Raw genomic sequence first — 20,442 nt, forward strand, 5'->3', positions numbered from 1 at the left:
ATCAATCGATAATGTAGAGTGGGGTTTAGGAGATCGTACCTAGGCCTGAAGACAAACCTATGGTGACTTCCAAATGGCTTTACAAGATTAAACATGCGGCAAATGGAAGTATTGACAAGTATAAAGTAATATTTGTGGCTAGGGGATTCTCTCAACAAGAAGACATCGATTATGAAGAGACATTTGCTCCAACATCAAGGTATACAATTATACGCTCACTGGTCTCTTTGGCAGTATCGATGGGATGGAATATTCATCAAATGGATCTCAAGACTGCATTCATGAATGGCATGATTGATGAAAGTCTATATAGAGCAACCCTTGGAATTTGAAGTCAAAGATGGAGAGGCTTATCTTTTCAGGTTAAAGAAGGCATTATATGGCCTTAAGCAAGCACCAAGGGCATGGTATGCAAGGATGGATACATACCTACAAAGATTGGGCTTCACAAAGAGTTATGTTGATCTGAATCTCTATATCAAAGTTGTGAAGGATGAGCATGTAATCATTCTTCTATATGTAGATGATCTTCTCTTGACAAGTGTGGAAGATCGAATCCACGAATGCAAGAAGCAATTAGCAGCAAAATTCGATATGAAGGATCTTGGGTCGATGCACTACTATTTGGGGCTAGAAGTTTGGCCGGGACCTGGGTGATTTATCTAGGTCAAGGAAAGTATGTGATCAAGATGTTGAAGAGGTTTGACATGATGGATTGCAAACCTATGACGACCCCCATGATCATAAACTTGAAGAGGATAAGGAGTTATGAATCGAAACCAATGGATCCGACCAGGTATAGACAATTAATTGGCTCATTGATGTACTTGATGAATACTCAACCAGACATGTTTTGCAGTAAATGTTCTCAGCCAGTTCCAAGTTGAGACAAAGGATGATCATTGGATAGTAGCCAAGCATATACTAAGATATCTACAAGGAACAATCCACTACTACCTAAAGTATGATATGAGGAATGATGTCCACTTGATTGGATATACAAATTCCGACTGGGGAGGCAGTGAGCAGGACGAAAGAAGCACTACAGGAGGACGTTTTAGTTTGGGAACCTCCATGGTCCAATGGATGAGCAGAAAGTAAGAATCGGTTGGTTTAAGTAGTGTTGAGGTTGAATATATTACAGCCTGTGAAGTAAGCAGAGAAGTTGTCTGGTTGAGGAAGTTTTTGTTCGACTTGTTTGAAGGACCAATAGATCCTATAGTGATACATTGTGATAAGATCAGTTTATAGGGTTGTCTAAAGACCCAGTGTTTCATGGAAAGACAAAGCATATAAATAACAAGTAACACTACATTCGAAAGCTAGTACAGGATGGTATGTTGCAGCTATGGTATATCTCCACCGATGAGTAGGTAGCTGACGTATTGAAAAAATCTCTTCCTAATAAGAAGCTTATGTATTTGAGACAAGTTTGGTCTGGTTGATATATCCTCCCTAGTTGATAGGGAGAGATAAGCACATCATTCTTGTCTTCACTTGGGAGGAAAGAATGGAGGATTGGGTAAGCATTTGGCATGCGCTACTCTTTGAGGATGATGTAGGGCATCCAAGACAAGAGTAGTTGAGGACAAATATTCTTTGAGGATTGGCTATCCAAGATAATAATAGTCCTGGAAGGACATACTCTATGAACACCCGGGTGGGGTATGCACCTTGAGAGAAAATGATGATGGTGTTTATAAATCATTGGTCTCGCCAGCATTGTGCTCTGATCTTGTGGAGAGATAGAGTTGTTAGTCAAGGCCTTGTTATGTGACAATGTTGGTTGTTATGATGCTAAACAAATGGGTTACCAATCTGACTCTTCTTATGAGATCTCTTCAGATTGAGAATGTCCATGTACTATTTATAAATACCTCTCTAGTTAAGAGGGAGTGTTGAAAAATGTGTAACTAGGTTTGGTCTTCATAAATATGAAATGTACTTTTAATTCTTGTATTTTGTAAAATGAAAGAAAAATTATTGTTGTTGTTTTGGAGCATGGGTTTCATGCTCAGGTATTTTATTTTATAGGTCAAGCACCCATTGAGTGCTTCTAGGGTTTATCCTAGGTCAAAAAATCAAAAGATTCATTGTCATAAGTTGAAGACCCCTTTGGGCACATTGTAACTTGTAAAAAGAATAACTTTTGTATTTAAAAGTGTCAAAATACCCTTTCAGGACCAAGTTAGCCTGGAAGCTGAGAAGTAGACCTATTTTGAGGAGCCACATCCACCTTAGAAGCCTATATAAAGGAGGGAACTTGACCTCCTTTGAACACACATTCACTTCTCATCATCCAAGCAAAGGAGAAGCTCAAGGAGGCTAGTGAAGAAGGAGGACAATGAAGAAAGAGTTTTATGGGCTAATTCTCTCTCACACATGTGAAGAAGGAAGGCTAGGGTTTGCTGCTTCAAGGTTGAAATTCTCTTACTGCTAGAAGAGGATCAAAGTTGCTGGAAGAAGGGCCTATTAGGTCACCTACTAACCCTAGACAAGGAAGCAAGTCAAGCGAAGTTGTTGGGAGGCCTTGGAAGGCTAAATTTTGCTCACATGTGTGGGATGTCATAGCAATTGTAGGGGTCCAAAAATTTTAGACCTTCAGTAGAGGCTGAAATTCTAAAACAGGGGGTCAAAGTTATGCTGTTGGAAGAGATTTGACTGGGTTTGACTTGGGCAAAGGAAGCACATCATCAGGATAGGTCAAACTTGGTCTTGGTCTTGGAAGGGTATTGGTCTTAGCCTCGAGGTCTTGGAATTTGTCAATTGAAGAATTTATAAGAGAAGAGATTTATGGGTTTTCCTCTCAAGTGGAGAGGTTTTGGCCCTAGCTTGCACTCTATATCTTGTGTTCTTATGTACTATTTTTCTTTTTGTTTTGGTAGTTGTTTGATGATAAGAACGAATATAATAATAAGAGAAGAAGCTAATAAGTAAGAAAAAGTAAAAAGTTATCACAAGCAGTTATCATAGATATAGAAATCATCGTAACTACTGCCCTATAGATTTCTCAACAAAGGGGATGAACCAGTTGAAAAACTGGGTTAGCCTGATTTGCGGGCTAAGATTACCGGCAATAAACCAACCAGTTTATGACAAACCCAGCCAGTTTTCCCATAAACCAACCAATTCATTACGAGCTCGGTTGCAGACCCCACATGAGTTGTTTTTTGGCTTTTCTAAGCAGTTTTGAGGGAAGCAAGGGTCCATTCCCCTAAAAAAAAAACCCCTCCAAGCCTTTAAAGGGATGTCTCCCCCCTCTCATTTGACTCTTACATCTCAATCGTAACAGTGTTGGCAATCAATCGTAATGTTAAATTCTTAAAGTAAAAGTGGAATTTCATCATTTTAACTAACTTTTTATCATTACCATGACATGACTCACAATGTTTGAGAGTGGTTTCAACCTAACTAGATTTCATATGGAGAAACTAGATTTTTAGATATCACTCAAAATCCAACAAACTTAATGGTTTTCAAGATTTAGGGGATTGTAATGTTTCCATTTGAATTTGTCATGCGTGAGGGTATGAAATTGGCATTTGATAAAGGGCATGAATCCCTTTAAATACCTTGATGTTGGTGGCATTGATTGTTGAACTTCGTTGATGTTGGTGGTATTGCTTGTTGAACTCCTATACCATGGCCTTAACAAAAATGTACCCTTCATCCACAGGAAAATAATTGGTTAGGCATGCTAAGATTTTTCTACCATATTATAAGGTTGAGAAGATGAACCCTTCACTCAAACCAAAATCATTGGTTAGGCATGTTAAACTTTTTCAATTTCTACCATATTATAAGGTTGAGGCTTTGAACAATCCAAGTTTGAAAACTTTGAGCTAGATGATGTTTATGTACCTCTTGTTGATGATCCCATTTCTAGTAGTGTTGAATCAATGATGAGTTTCATGAGTTATCATGTTGATTAGAGATTTGTAGTTTTGAAGTCTAGTTTTGCTACTACTACTAACTGAGGTTGCAAAGGAGTCTAAGGAGTCCTTCGACACTGAACCAGAGGATGTTTATGTAGCTCATGTTGATGATCCCATGTCTAGTAATGGTAATGAGTTTGAACATGATGAGGAGTGATAATGTTGATCACCGATATATAGACTTGTTGTAGGCCAGTGGTCCCATATCTTGTATCATTGTTTTTGGAATCTGGAGGACATTTAGAGCCTTATTAATTATGTATTTTGTTGTCGATATGTATTGCACTCGGTGCCATGTTGATATATTCACCTTTACATGGTATATAGATGAGCAAACTTTGTATATTTTGTCTCTATTGGTTTGGAATCATGGTTTTAACTCTTAAAAATACTTGTTTTCATTAAAAAATAATTATTTCATGTATTTTTTTTTTTAAATCGGTTCATTGAGATCTTACCAATCCAATTTTTCCGATTTCGGTTCAAAAATCGGTTTGATAGGTGGACCAGTCCAGTCACCGGTTCTGGTTTTGAATACTATGATCCAAATTCCTTGCAGAAAATCAAATTCAATGAGCCTAACTTCATTAACATGCAAACATTTTTCGATTTTTGGCAATGCTTATTTTTAGGCATGCTAGATTTGGCAAGGATCCTCTAGCAATTCCAAACATTTCTCATCTTTCCCTAAACTTTTTGGGGGACTGTTATTTTTGGCATGACTATTTATAGCTTGTGGTCACCATGTACGCTGACAAGTGGATGTGCTATGTGGTAGTTGTTGAGAAATCTAGGGGCAGGAAGTGTAGGTGATTTCTCTACTTTTGATAATTGTTTGTAGTGTATTTTTACTTCACTAGATTAGCTTCTTATTTCACTTGTTTATTATTAGTGTTTTCTTCATCAAACAGCGACCAAACCATAAAGAACAATAAGACAAAGGACACAAGATATAGGAGATCAACCAAGGCCAAAACCTCTCCACTATGAGAGTAAAACCCACAAGAATTCTTCTTCTTATAGAATCTTCAATTGACAAATTCCAAGACCTAGACCCTTGACAAAAACTCCTCCAAGACCAAGTCGAACCTTGCCCTTTTCTTATCAAGTCAAACAAAGTCAACCTTGACTTAGAACTACTGCAACTTCTCCTTCTTCCTTAACTTCAGCCCTGCAACACTAGACTGCTTCTCTTCCTGCAATTCTCGGTCTCCTGAAGCTTCCTACAATTTTCGCATGTGTGATGTAATTAGGGAAATTTTAGCCCTTCTTCTTCTTCACTTGCCTTGAGTTGATCTCTTTGTGACTTCGGCTTGCAAGAGGGATCTTCTTGATATCTTGTTTTAGCCTTCTTGAGGTGAATGTACTTCTAATTTGCTGCAGTAAGATGTGCCCTAGTCTCTTTGCATGTGTGATCCAGGTGGATGTTGGTGACCACCCACCTATCCCATTTGGACCCCCACAACTGTCTCTTTCAGTTTTTCAGTTTCCTAAATTGTAGCATAGTTTACTATTTTTAGTAGTTTTTCGGGTCCTGAACTTCAGGAGCCGTTTTGAGGCCCTAAACGACGTTTTTGGGAAATCTGGGGGCAACATGGGTTCATGGACTAATGTTTCCCTTTCCAAAGTTGTAGTGCTTGGATAGATCTTTCTAACGAGCTATTGTACACGTCAAATGGAGATCATATGCCAAAGTTATGACCCTGGGAAATTGATGTACCAATTTACCCAAACGGGGCCCACAATTTGGCGTTTCATCTTCTAGGGTTAGGTTTTGGGATGTGAAGGGTTTTACATTGTTTCTCAACAATAAATAGGCCTTCGAGCCTCATTGTAACATAGTTCAGAGGCATGTAGACGCCACATCTCTTCTCAGAGATAAGCTACCATCACCCTATCTAGTTTATTTCCATCACTGTTTGTAAGCATATTTTAGTATTTTACATTAATGAAATGAAGTATTATTTCCACTGCATATATGTGGTTATGGTTATCTCTATATTTTGTTGCGTTCTTGTTTAAATCCAGATTAGTGGTATTAGAGCGGTTTGCTTTTTCTCTGTTTTTCTTTGCATGTCCCCAACGAGGTCGGGATATAAGGAGTTAGGGCTTGATCTGGTCGAACCTTTGCAAGACCAGCCTCGCAAATCTCGATGGCCTCCCATGGTGGATGAGAAGAAAGACGAGGGGGTAGGAGATCCTATCAAAATCTTGCTCGAAGAAGCCCTCGAGCGACAAAGGAACGCGATGATGGACAACTTTGCCCAGATCCTTCAGCGGCTACCCAGAAGCGATGTATCAACTTCCAGCAGCTACTCTAGAAACGCCATGCCCTTTAATGTACAAGTTAATTTTGAAATCCCCATATTCGAGGGTCAAATAGACGCAGATGTTGTAGATAAATGGTTAAATCTGCTAGATGGGTATTTTTCTGTTCATGAATTTTCGAGTCGGGAAAATATTGTTTTTGCTCTTCTCAAAGCATCCCCCCACGTCAAGGACTGGGGGAAACCTACTATGAGCAGAAGGATGAAAGTACAGGCTCACTATTTTTAGCCGCACCCACTTGGGATTCATTCTGGGATGCCATCAAGGAGCAGTACTACCCTGTCAAAAGCTATGAGGACAAATACATCAAATGGACCACACTGCGGCAGGGACAAGACCAAGATGTGCCAGAGTTCACAAACATTTTTCACACCCTTTGCACACAGTTGGGTATCAAAGATTCTGATATGCATCTGGTACTCAAATACCGCGGCTGCCTACACAGATACATCCAAGAAGAGATGGAGTTCCTGAACATCTCCTCGCTCGGCACTGCGTACCGATACGCTGTCAAAATCGAGCAAAAGTTCAAACAGAAGAAGCGAGACTTTGGATCTACAAATCCAAAGACCAAAGGACAAAGCCAAGGTGGGGTGACCCAAGACAACCCGTTGAAGCCGCAAGAAAAGAACAAAACCACAAAGCTGAAGAAGGACATAGGAAAGTGGTGTGAGTTCCACAAGAGTCCCACTCATAACACAAGTGAGTGTCGGACCAAGTAGTCGCTAGTGGCCAAGTTGAAGGCTTCCGAAACAGATGCATGTTCCGACCCTGAGCTAGAACCCGACAAGGGGAATGGCAAAGGGAAGCAGATCATTGATGCAGATCCCAACACCATTGTTGCCACTGCCAAGATCCAGAAAAATGAGCCCGAAGGTCCAGAGGAAGGGGAACGTCTTTTCCACTCATAGATGTGGGTGAAGGGTTCACCGCTGCAATTCATTGTTGACAGTGGCAGCCAAAATAACCTCATTTCAGCAAAAGTCATGAAGCGGTTGGGCCTACCGACTACACAACACCCGCAGTTGTAAAGTATCAGGTGTCTTCATGAAGGAGGAGATCTGAAAGTCCGCCAGCAGTGCCGCCTTCCCTACAGCATCAAGCCCTTCACAGACGAGGTATTGTGTGATGTTACACCTCTGGATGTTTGTGATGTACTATTAGGCCAGCCGTACTTGTGGAGGCGACATGCTGTGTATGAGTCAAGGCCTCGCGCTGTCATTATTTCTTTGGATAATTCATTATACAGGATACCAGAGGTAGCTCCACCTACCGCAACCTCTTTGATCTCTACTGAGAAAGGCAGCAAGCTCATCTCCCAGATTAGGAAATTCATTTTCTGTCTGGTTCGTTCCCAAAGTAAGGGGAAGATCGTTGCTACATCCATGATCCCCGTAAAGGGTTCCTCCACGCAGCAGCAGCCGCAAAGGGATACGGTCATGAAAGAACACACCAACAAATTCTCCTCACCCGCAGGGGTACCACACAAGTTTCAGGTGGGTGACAAAGTTTGGTTACATCTGCAGAGAGAACGCCTTACCAGAACCCATCAGAAACTCAGACCACTCCGACATGGTCCTTACACCAGTACCAAGGCTACGGGCAACAATGCTTTGAAGCACAACATTCCTCCATTCCTTCGATTTCACCGAGTGTTCAATGTGGACCATCGTCGACCATGCTTCCCACCATTTCTGGACACATCAGAGATGGGAGAACAGCTCACCAGAGACCCAGCTCAACAGAAGCTTCCTCATCTCAGGGAGGAACTCAACGCAATGGGGACCATTGCTTCCTAATGGGGGAGGAATGATCCAGGTGGATGTTGATGGCCACCCACCTATCCCATTTGGTCCCCCACAACTGTCTCTTTCAGTTTTTCAGTTTCCTAAATTGTAGCACAGTTTACTATTTTTAGCAGTTTTTCGGGTCCTAAACTTCCGGAGCCGTTTTGAGGCCCTAAACGACGTTTTTTGGGAAATCTGGGGGCAACCTGGGTCTATGGACCGGACCGAAGTTTCCCTTCCCAAAGTTGTAGTGCTCGGATAGATCTTACTAACGAGCTATTGTACGCGTCAAACGAAGATCGTATGCCAAAGTTACGACCCCGGGAAATTGATGTACCAATTTACCCAAACGGGGCTCACAATTTGGTGTTTCATCTTCTAGGGTTAGTTTTTGGGATGTGAAGGGTTTTACATTGTTTCTCAATAATAAATAGGCCTTCGAACCTCATTTTAACACAGTTCAGAGGCATGTAGCCGCCACATCTCTTCTCAGAGATAAGCTACCATCGCCCTAGCTGGTTTATTTCCATTGCTGTTTGTAAGCATATTTTAGTATTTTACATTAATTAAATGAAGTATTGTTTCCGATGCATCTATGTGGTTATGGTTATCTCTGTATTTTGTTGCGTTCCTGTTTAAATCTGGATCAACGTGTGAAAAAGAATAGCCCAAAACAGACCCAAAATTACTTCGATCTTTCTTCCTTCTTGACTTCCTCTTCTTCGCTTGATATGATGCTTCTTCTTTACCTTTGATCGAACTTCTAGATGTGTGTGTTGTGTCTCTTTGAATGAGGTCGAGAACCCTATATATATATATATAAGTAACCAGATTCGTTATATAGGGGCCACGTGTCTGAATCCTGCGAATCGGACACGATTCGCTGGGGATTCGAATCCCAGAAGGGGACACATCGTGTCCTAACGGGATTCGTACGAATCCCGTTAGGACACAACATGTCCCGATTCTGCAGGACATTAAGGCTGATCTCATCACTTTAAATAGATATTATAAGACAAGAATAAGTGATAAGTATAAGACAAATGCAACCTGCAAGTGAATTAGAAAAGCTCACAAATCAATGAGAGATGACAAGGATGGATGAGATACAACAAGCTATCAAGAGAGAAATGCAAGAGGAGATCACAATTAGGATTTGCTTTAATGAAACTGCAAATGTGAAAAGTGCTTGTATCTAATTTAACCAAATACCATTTGTCAATCAGGATTCAAATAATAAAACGGTGATAGCAATACTTCCTTGTTGCCTATGTGTGCTTTATTAGGATTTCTCTTTTACTTACCAGATTATCAAGTAGAACAAGAGAAGTCTTCAATATTTCTTAAGCACAATCAATAGGATAAGCTAATCATGTAATGAAATACAAGAGAGAAGAAATGTGAAATTCAACTAGTGAATAAATGAGAGAGGGACAAATAGTAATCCAACAAGGCTATCTTCAAGAATCAATGCAATCTGTTGTCCAATATATTTTCAACATGTCACAATAATGCATGAGAAAACCAATGAAGGACTAATGAATGCACCAGACTTTAAGATATACCAATGTTAGTCCACTGTCAACAAGAGATCAGACTGCTGCAGTTTATTGCCAAGTATATAACAGTCAATTAAATGATGAGATCAGCCTTAATGATGACTTAATGAGAAAACTACAGCTGTCAGTGTCTTTATCTTACTATCTTGTAGTTGTAAGTTGTCTTTCATTTATGAATCATGATTTATGTGACCACTGACATGTATTTGAATTTTGTATGTACTATGCATGCTATAGATGAAGATCTATGTTTGAAATCAATGAATTTGTATCATTAATTAGAATTTGTGTAAGAAATATCTAATTTTTAATATATATATATATATATATATATATATATATATATATATATTAATAAAATAATATATAACGAATCCTACGTGTCCTGTTCCGGGGGGTCAACGTGTCCGAGTCCAACACTCGAATCCCCATATCCTATGAATCCCGAATCCCCGTGTCAAGTGACTTATATATATATATATGCTTCCAGTCACTTCAAATTAGGCCTACTTGTCATTGTCTCTAGGCCGACTTGATGCTTGTGTAGGCCAACTTGTTCATTGAACCATGATAAGGTCTTGGAGGGTCTTTTCACTCTAGTTTTGACTCATAATTTTCTTTACAATATGTAACATGCCCAAGAAGGGTCTTTCATACATGACAATGACTCTCTTGACTTGTAGATTCAATGACAAGCACTAGAAACTCTCAATAGGAGCTTGACCTACAAAATAAATTTCTCTTGAGCATGAAATGCATTCCTCATAATAAATTTATTTTTCTTTTTCATTAAATACATAAAATCATGATTACATGTGTCATTATGAAGACCGAACCTAGTTACATATTTCAACACTCCCTCTTAACTAGGGAGGTATTCATAATCCGTACAAGGTACTTGGACATTCTTAATCTGAAGAATTCTCATAAGAAGAGTCGGATTGGTAACAACCCATTTGTATAGCTTCATACCAAACAACATTGTCACATAGCAAGGCCTTGACTAATAGCTCTATCTCTCCACAAGATAAAAGCACAATGTTGGTCTCGACTTATAGACACCATCATCATTGTCTCTCAAGGCACATACCCCACCCGGGTGTTCACAGGGTATGTCCTCCCAAGACTATTCTTATCTTGGATTCCCAGTCCTCAATGAATATCGGTCCTTTACGACTACCCTTAAGTTGGATGCCCTACTTCATTCTCAAAGAGCATCGAATGCCAGATGCTTACCCAATCTTCCATCTTTTCTTTCAAAGTGAAGACAAGAATGATGTGTCTATCTGTCCCTCTCAACTAGGGGGGATATACCCATTCCTTATAAAAGGAATGTACCCAAGCTCCCTCTTAACTAGGGACTTGTCCAAGCTCCCTCTTAACCAGGGACTTGCTTCCAACAACAACTTTTCTGCCTTTGGTGGAGATCATGGGACTTTTAGCTACTTGTAGAGCTCCTCCTTTCGATGTCATGAACTGCATCATTATCATTATGGAGCCTTCATCTTTTGGGACGACTTCGTAGGGCATTGGCCATCCATCACTTTCCTTCATGAATCATGTTAGTTATGTCATCATTTTTCTTTATCAAAAAATGATCTTCTGATCCACATCTGGCTTTTTCTCTAAGTTCATACTGCTACCAAGTCATGTTTCCTTTAGGATATTTCATCCAACCACATGAGTGCTTAGTTGTAAGTGACATCCACAACCCTTTTTCGGTAGCCTGTATCAACCCATCCAGATCTTGTTCAAAAATAAAAAATCAACAAATCAAAGTTACCTTTTGTGATGACCTTCTTCATCATGACATCTTGCTTTCAACATCAACATCCTACACATTCATAAGCACATTTCCAAGAATTTCAATGTCAAGGTTCTCCTTTCTTTACAGACCTATCTGGGTCTTCAGGTTTTCTCTATGGAGATGTCATGGCAAATTATTCTACTCATCATATTTTGATTCCCTTTTCTACGTGACCGTAGTTGCACCTTTCACGATCTCTTCTTTCTTTCTTCACATATTACTCCCAAGGAACTTCCATCCATAGTTCCTTCATCTTTTCCAACCACCTCATATTCCATATGAGGACATATTATGTTGATTTCATCTAGTCAATATGTGAACCATGCCTTCATGCATCTTTTCAATGAAAGAGATCCCTTTCCTTTGATCATACTCATGAGGTAGAGTATTCACCCATGCTATCTACAACTACATGATGACATGACTTAATTTATCAAACATATGCATACATACCTCTTTTCTTCTTTTGGTCATTTAGACTTCCTTTGGTTGCTTTCTTTCCTTGATTGAGAGTTCTTCAATCATCTTGACCTGCTACACTCTTTTTTCATCATACCATCATCCTTATAAACAATGAATCCCATTACAATGTGGAATTCTCGGCAAGACACTTGCTTCTTCCAAGAGAGGTGAACCTTCTAATGAAGATTTCAACAGATGATTTTGGTTATCCTCATCCTGCAAATGCCCCTTCCTAATGATGATGATGTATGATGAAATCTATGCTGGATGACTTTCTTCTACCTATAAGTACTACTTATGCTTGTAATGAGGCTACCAAGGGCTTCTTACTTCTTTTGATGATTGCTATAGACTTTTACTTCAACTATATTTCAAGCTTCTTATAATGATGCCATGAGCTCTTGCTCCAATCATATGCTATTATGATGCCATCCCCTAAAATGATGCATCTTATCATGTTTCATACTATGATATCTATATTTTACAAAAATTGAAAATAACTCGGTGGAGGAGATTATCTCAATCATAGTAGAGATCTTTTACTTCCTCCATCTTTGATTTCTTCTTTTCAGCTTCTTCCACTTCTTCGATGACATGGGCTTCTTCCCTTACTCTTTTGTTGTTGTCCTTCTTGAGTTTAGGACAATTTATCTTATAGTGCCCATACTTATGACAGTCATAACATTGAATTTTCGACATATCCTTCTTGTTCTTTTTCTGAGGACCAAATCTTCCAAATTTTCCTTTCCTCCTAGCCATGGCAGCAAATGTTTGTGCTTGCTCATTTGATCCTACATCGCATTTTGCCTTCAGCCTGGTTTCTTCAATTTTACATAATGACCAAAGTTCATTGAATGGGGTAAGCTTTCATCTTTCCATAGAGACTTGATGTAAAGTGACCTGTTCCTTTGGTAGTACATTGAGCACTATGGTGGTCATTTCCTTATCAAACATTATTTCTCCCAATTCTTGTAGTTGGTCTCTTATTTTTGACACCCTCGTAAAGCATGAGGCTATTCCATCTTCCTTTGAGATCTTCATTTTGTATAGCTCGTTTCTCAAGGATATTACTTCTCCAACAATACTTACGGAGAACAATTCTACTAGCTTCTCATATATTTATTTTGATGTCTCCATTTTTTATACTTATGGAATGAGGGGATCTTTGATAGATTGTATAAGAATCCTTTGAGCCCTTACTTCCCCTTTCATGTACTTTGCAAGAGTTTGAGATTCTTCCTTTGGAGGCTTAGTTATTGAACCCTTAACATGATCAATGATTCGTTTTCTATGAGGATCAAATATGTCCTCTTCTTCCATGCGAGAAAGTTTGATAACCCGAACAACTTGTTGCTTTTCTTGCAAAACGAAGTCATTTTGATAGATTCAAATGAGGCCATAAAGATACTTACTTGTGAAGATACTCCTTGATTTCAATATCTTCAACTTGATGCCTTCTTGATTTTGATGATGATGTTGATAATAGAAAATGTCCTCTTGATGAAGATGTCTTCCTTCAAAAGTGATCCTTCAAAGAGAGGGAGATCATGTTCGTTCCTTGATGATGATGACAACGTCTTTCACCTAGCTTTTCTTTGATGTAGAGGCTTCAAAATGCTCAAATTTTTAGTTCTTATTTCTTTGAGTAGAGGAGGTAGGGTCTTTGAGGCTTCCTTCTTCTCGAGGTGATGATTAAGAGAGGTTCCCAAGAATGTTTCAAGTGTAGAATCCTTCTTTTGAACAAACTAGGGTTTTGACGTCTTCTTTAGTAACTTCCTTCAAGATGATGATATAGTCTTTGTCCTTGTGGTGCCTTTGAGATGAGTGGTCGTTCTTGATGATCATCTAGTGCTTCGACCCTTGAGTGTCCTCCTTCAAGTTTCCTTTCCTTGTCTTGTCACCTTAGCTCTGATACCATGTTAAGAAATCTAACTGTAGCAAGTGTAAGTGATTTCTCTTCTTTTGATAATTGTTTGTGGTGTATTTTTACTTCACTAGAATAGTGTCTTCTTTCACTCGTTTATTATTAGTGTTTTATTCATCAAATAGCTACCAAACCATAAAGAACAATAAGACAAAGGACACAAGATATAGGTGATCAACCAGGGCCAAAACCTCTCCACTCTGAGAGGAAAACCCACAAGAATTCTTCTACTTATAAGTTATAGAATCTTCAATTGACAAATTCCAAGACCTAGACCCTTGGACAAAAACTCCTCCAAGACCAAGTCGAACCTTGCCCTTTTCTTGTCAAGACAAACAAAGTCAACTTTGACTTAGAACTTCTGTAACTTCTCCTTCTTCCTTACTTCGGCCCTACAACACTAGACTGCTTCTCTTCCTACAATTCTCAGCCTCCTGTAGCTTCCTGCAACTTTCACACGTGTGATGTAATTAGGTCAATTTTAGCCCTTCTTCTTCTTTGTTTGCCTTGAGTTGATCTCTTTGTGTCTTCGGCTTGCAAGAGGGATCTTATTCTTATCTTGTTTCGGCCTTCTTAAGGTGACTATACTTCTAATCTATTGTAGTAAGATGTGCTCTAGTCAATTCGCATGTGTGAACAATAATAGCCCAAAACAAACCGAAAATTACTTCAATCTTTCTTACTTATTGACTTCCTCTTCTTCACTTGATATGATGCTTCTTCTTTACCTTTGATCAAACTTCTAGATGTGTGTGTTGTGTCTCTTTGAAAGAGGCTGAGTGTCCTATATATAGGCTTCCAGTCACTTCAAATTAGGTTGACTTGCCACTGTCTCTAGGCCAACTAGATGCTTGTGTAGGCATGCTTGTGTAGGCCGACTTGTTCATTGCACTATGACAAGGTCTTGGAGGGTCTTTTGACTCTAGTTTTGACTCAAATAATTTTCTTTACAATATGTAACATGCCCAAGAAGGGTCCTTCATACATGACAATGACTCTCTTGACTTGTAGACTCAATGACAAGCCCTAGAAGCTCTCAATGGGAGCTTGACTTATAAAATAAATTTCTCTTGAGCATGAAACCCATGCCTCAAGAACAACAATAATAAATTTATTTTTATTTTTCATTAAATATATAAAATCATGATCATGTATGTCATTATGAAGACTGAACCTAGTTACAATATTTCAATAGTAGTGACACGATAGTGACATGGCACATGTGCCATCTCATCTCAAGGCACCTTGTTGGACTGGTGTTGAAATAGCCTCACTCCAACTTATTTCAATTCACTTTAGTTCGATTCAACATGAGCTTGCATGAGGCTACCTTGTTGAGTTATCCTTATGAAAGTGAAAAAAGTGCATGGCTCATATCCACTCAAAGCACATGGGGAGTTGAACTAAAACATATGGATCTCTCTCTCTCTCTCTCTTCACCCAACTTCATAGAAGAAAATGCATGAGGTCACTTCTCTCCACTCCACTTCACTCAAGGCACGTGGGAGAGTTGAACCTGGGCTTGTTTGAGTTCACTCCACTCCTCGTCACTTCTAACAAGGTGCATCAGTTAAGCACATGAGAACTTCTCCATGATAGTGACATGGCACATGTGCCATCTCATCTCAGGGCGCCTTGTTGGATTGGAGTTGACTCGACCTCACTCCAGCTTATTTCACTTCACTTTAGTTCGATTCAACATGAGCTTGCATGAGGCTACCTTGTTGAGTTATCCTTATGAAAGTGGAAAAAGTGCATGGCTCATGTCCACTCAAAGCACATGGGGAGTTGAACTAAAACATATGGACCTCTCTCTCTCTCTTCACCCAACTTCATAGAAGAAAATGCATGAGGTCACCTCTCTTCACTCCACTTCACTCAAGCCACATGGGAGAGTTGAACTTAGGCTTGTTTGAGTTCACTCCACTCCTCGTCACTTCTAACAAGGTGCATCAGTTAAGCACATGAGAACTTCTCCACTTCCACCATGTTGACCACTATGTGTCAATGACCCATAGTAGTACAACCCATTTTTTCACAAAAGGGATAGTGCCTGATCGAGGTGTCCGTGTCGTTCAACCATCATCATCAGCCTGATCATAATGTTATATTGTAAACCCTTTCTGCATGTGTAAACTGTAAATAATCTCAGTAGATCCGTGTCGTGTATGTAATTGCCTAGGTAAACCTATTTTTCTAGTGACGATCTACATTCCGAGAGGTTTTTTGTCTCACCGATCCATTCTTGGATGGTCGACAGAGTTTTCCTTCAGCCTTACCCCAATTCCGGAGTGGATTTTGTCACTGGGATCTTAGGGGAGTCCTAGTGTTCTAGATCGAGTCTATGTAAAAGTGATTTGGGAATAATCCTAACTATTTGGTTAGGTTATTTTATTACAAATTGCTTGATTTGCTAGATAATATTTGTGTCGCAGACTAGGTAGTCTGTGAGGGTCCTTTTTAGATGGGTTTTCCCCCTTGTGATGTAAAAAATGTGAAAATCATGATGTAAAGTGTCCTGAGGGTTGAAAAAATAATTTATCCCCTCATAGGTTAATTAATTAAATTTCCTGGCCAAAATTAATTCAAATCATAAGCTAGAAATTTAATTAATTCTAGGTCCTAGGTAAATTTAAATTCTCCAAAGGAAAAATTCGTTGGTCCTTAAAAAATTAAATTTTAAGAGGTCTAGGGACTAAGGTAAATTAATTATTTTGCTAAATTTTAAGCCCTTGGTCCCTGGGGTTAAGTCAGAGTCAAAATTTCGAGGAAACTAATTCAAAAATTTAATTTTTGAATTAATTAAAATACATTTAATTGAAAATTTTGAATTTCCTCAATAATTTAAAATTTCGATGGATGAGATTAAAAGAAATTTTGATCCTCATCAACGTTCGAGATTGCTTTGATGTGGATCACTCGAACTAGCCGTTGGAGGATTTATCTTTAAATAGGAGGTCATTTTGTCAATCAGGATCTGATCTTTGGATCGTGTACTAAGATCTCAAGCTCTCCATTTTACTTTTTTGAATTAATGCAAAAGTCTTTGGGGTTTCAACAAGCTGTAGTGTTCCTCTTCATGAATTTATGGTAACATTGTTTTAGTTTCTACTTAATATTATGTGAGAACTATCAATCAATAGCTCTCTTAAAATAATCTGAATACATGTATCTTATTCTGTTTGTTGGATCTAGGGTAACATTTTTAATTTTGATTGAAGTAGCATGTATCTCTATTTCTTCATAATTTTATTATTGTTCTATTTCTCTACTTGATTTGATGGTTGATCTAGTGTTTGCAGAAGATCTCTCAGGTTCTCATTGAGTGTTTGGGGATAGTTCTTGGTTGGATCAGCCAACTCTCAACACTATTTTCTGAAGAGCCTACTTCATATAAACCTCAGGATTTATCTAACGATAATCTTTTTTCTCCAGGGTGTTTTTGGGCTAGTACCTCTCTAAAATTTCAAAATCTTTTAAATATTTTGTGGAATTTTTTATAGATCTAGCTATTAAGAGCCTTAGATTATCAAATCTATGAGTGGAGTTAGGTTCATAATCCTCAGATCTGATAGATCTGTAAATTATTTGTATAAATCTGTAAAGTATTTGTATAGATATGTTATTTACTTGTGTAGATCTGAAATTCTGTAACATAATTTTGAATTTTAACACTTGGATTTTTGGGATTTTCTCTATTTTTTTACATATATTGGGTATTGGGTTTTTCTCTTTTCACTTGTGTAGAAATAGATTTGAGAAATCAGTTAAGAAAATCTTCAGATTTGAGCTAGATCTAGACCCTGGAGGGCAAGATCTGGGCTCAAAGATTGTTTGAAGAAATAGATATGAGAAATCAGCCAAAAATATCTTCAGATCTGAGCTAGATCTAGACCCTGGAGAGCAAGATCTGGGCTCAAAGATTGTTTGTAGGAAGAGATCTAAGAAATAAGCCAACTAAATCTTCAGATCTGAGATTTTTTCAAGCAGATATGGGGGTTTTGACATAGATCTAGGCCCTGGAGGGCAATATCTTATCCCAAATCTTTTTACAAGGCTAGCCATTAAAGATTTTGCAATAAATCTAAATATCTAAAGCAAAATTATTTTTTCAAAACAAGGTTTTCAAGTTTTGGGGCTCCTAAGCCCAGATCTACCTTCTCCTAGCCCAACGCTAGTTCTAGGTCTAGTGCTAGCTCTCATTGGCCCTAGATTCCCTTGCTCCATTTCTGATTTGAACATTTGATTTTCTGAAGCTAATCATTGGTGGGCTTTTGCAGAAAATTTGGTAAAAAATTGTGTTTCAGATATTGAAATTTATTTGGGCAACTTGGGCAAATGATCTTCAAGGCCTAGGGCCTAAGGGTTTGATCTCTAAACCATCTTTTTCCTCACTGTTTGGTACATCAGTCATATACATTTCTAATAGTGGTGAAAAACACATCTAAGTGGTTTGAAATTAACTAAAAATTTGCTAAATACATTAATAAGTAATTTATGTTTGATGTATATCAAGAATTTGGCCTAGATCTACATTTTGGGTCACTGTTATCTCTAAATAGTTCTATTTATGAAGCTTGAAATATAGCAGTGGAAAAATTTCATGTGGGTTAGCCTAAAATCAGTGCCTAAGTTATCTAATACATTAAGGAATTAATTTCTTGAGTTGGGCATTCATCATTAGGCGTATTTCATGTTTTAATTGCTAGTTGTAATAAGTATATCAGATTTGATATAATTCTAGAAATCACATTATAACAGGCTGAAATTTTTTTATAATTCATGTGGGCAAGTTTGAAAAAAATTCGGTATTTTTGGCATAAAGATATCATTGATAGCTTAGTTTTTTCATTGTCATATTGCTGTTGTCATAAAGTTTTTCTTACTGCTGTCCTAAAGATTAATTTCTGAAAATTAAGTACTCTGTCATGGAATTGTGATAAAATGCATATCCTTTGTTTCATAAACTAAGTATTTTTTTGAGCATCTATTGATATTAATTGCAAAAAAGTTTTTGTTCTCTTTGAACTATAACTGTATCAGAAAGATTTGAAATAAGCTTGTGTTCTAATTGTAATATCTTCAAGGGTTTAATTTTGAGTCTTCATTTAATAAAGCGAACATTTCATTTGGGTATTGGAAGTTTCTGCGACATAAGCATCTTTTCATCCTTGCATCTAACTTCATCTCATCTTCTCATCATCTGGTGCATTTGCATATAAGTTACTTTTGCATAAATAAAATTTACTTCCAAGCATAAGCTTGATCGATAGAGAGATAGATATCCATCAATCTTTGCTTGAGAAGCTTGCTTTAATAGTACTTAAAACAGTGACCTTGCAGTCGTTAGAGCCACAGTTCTCTGCAGTGCCGGAGGCACCAGGGATGTTAGAATTTCAGGAGAGGTATCGTTAATCACACCTTAGTGTGCTTCTCCTTATATTCTCTCTGCCAATTACTACGAAATCAGACTCAACACAAAAAGGATTGAAGGATTTTCATTCAAGTAGGCATTTAACTAAAATTAACAAAGATTCTTGCATCTTACATTAGTTTTAGGATATGCATTTTATATAAGATAGTCATTCATCTAAGCAGCAGTTGCTAATCGCTTACTTGGTCTTAATTTCCCTAGCAAGATTGTTGACTCCGTAAGGCACTGGTGTCAATCATTTAAAATCGATATCAAATCCTATAAGTCTTGCTAAATCTTAATCAAGTACTTGATCGCTTCATTATGTCTCCTGAACTTGCTAGTTCCCAACTAGTTCTTCGTCATTCCACTTTTCCATAGGGTCTACCCCCCTTAGCCTGTTGTAGGGAGACAACTTAAACGGAGAGATTGGGGGTCAGGATGACAGCCCCCGATCTGAGCTGTTGTTGCGGTGCCTAGACATTATGTGCAACAACACACCCACTTCACCACAAGTTACCAAGGTGCATTGCATGAAAGAGATGTCTCCTTTACGAGGAGGTGAGTTCTATAAAGTGAGGTTGAATGGCCATTGTTTAGCAGAGTTTTCTTGAGAGTAGTTAGTAGAGCTTCTTTTCCATCATTTCTTTCTTCCTTTCTCTCTATTTATATTTCATGTAGGGCATTTTTATTGTGATCTATCTTGTACCTTGCCTCAATGAGTAAACATTCTTTTGAAGAATACAATGACAAAGTTTGACCATGCTTTTCTTCTAGCTTTTTGGCTCATGGACACAATATTTCATGTTCTATATGGTGATATAGATAGTATTTCCTCTACTTTCATTTTATCAGTCATTTAGAGTGCATTTTCTTCTTTCTTTCTTTCATATTTTGTTGTTTACTAATTAAAATTGTCACATTTATTTCTAATTAACCAACCATTTTTATCATTGGTTATCTAATTGCATGCCAAGGAGCCATATTTTGTGTTGATTTCTTACGCTACTTTACAGATTTCTTGATAATTTTCAGCACATGACAAGCAAGGGACACCCCAAATATTGGAAAGAACCAATTTGAATGGAAAGGCAATCAACTAGTGACCTTTGGAATGATATGCCTATTAGTTATCACTTCACTTTTGTGCTACAAGTATTGGAGTCTGCATTTTCCAGTGGTGAAAATTTGTGTGCTAACAATTTGGCATTGTTGCAAGGAACCATC

This window comes from Pinus tabuliformis, chromosome 9, assembly GCF_031772625.1.
Source record: "Pinus tabuliformis cultivar Carrire ecotype Pingquan chromosome 9, CPIR1, whole genome shotgun sequence".
NCBI lineage: Eukaryota > Viridiplantae > Streptophyta > Pinopsida > Pinales > Pinaceae > Pinus > Pinus tabuliformis.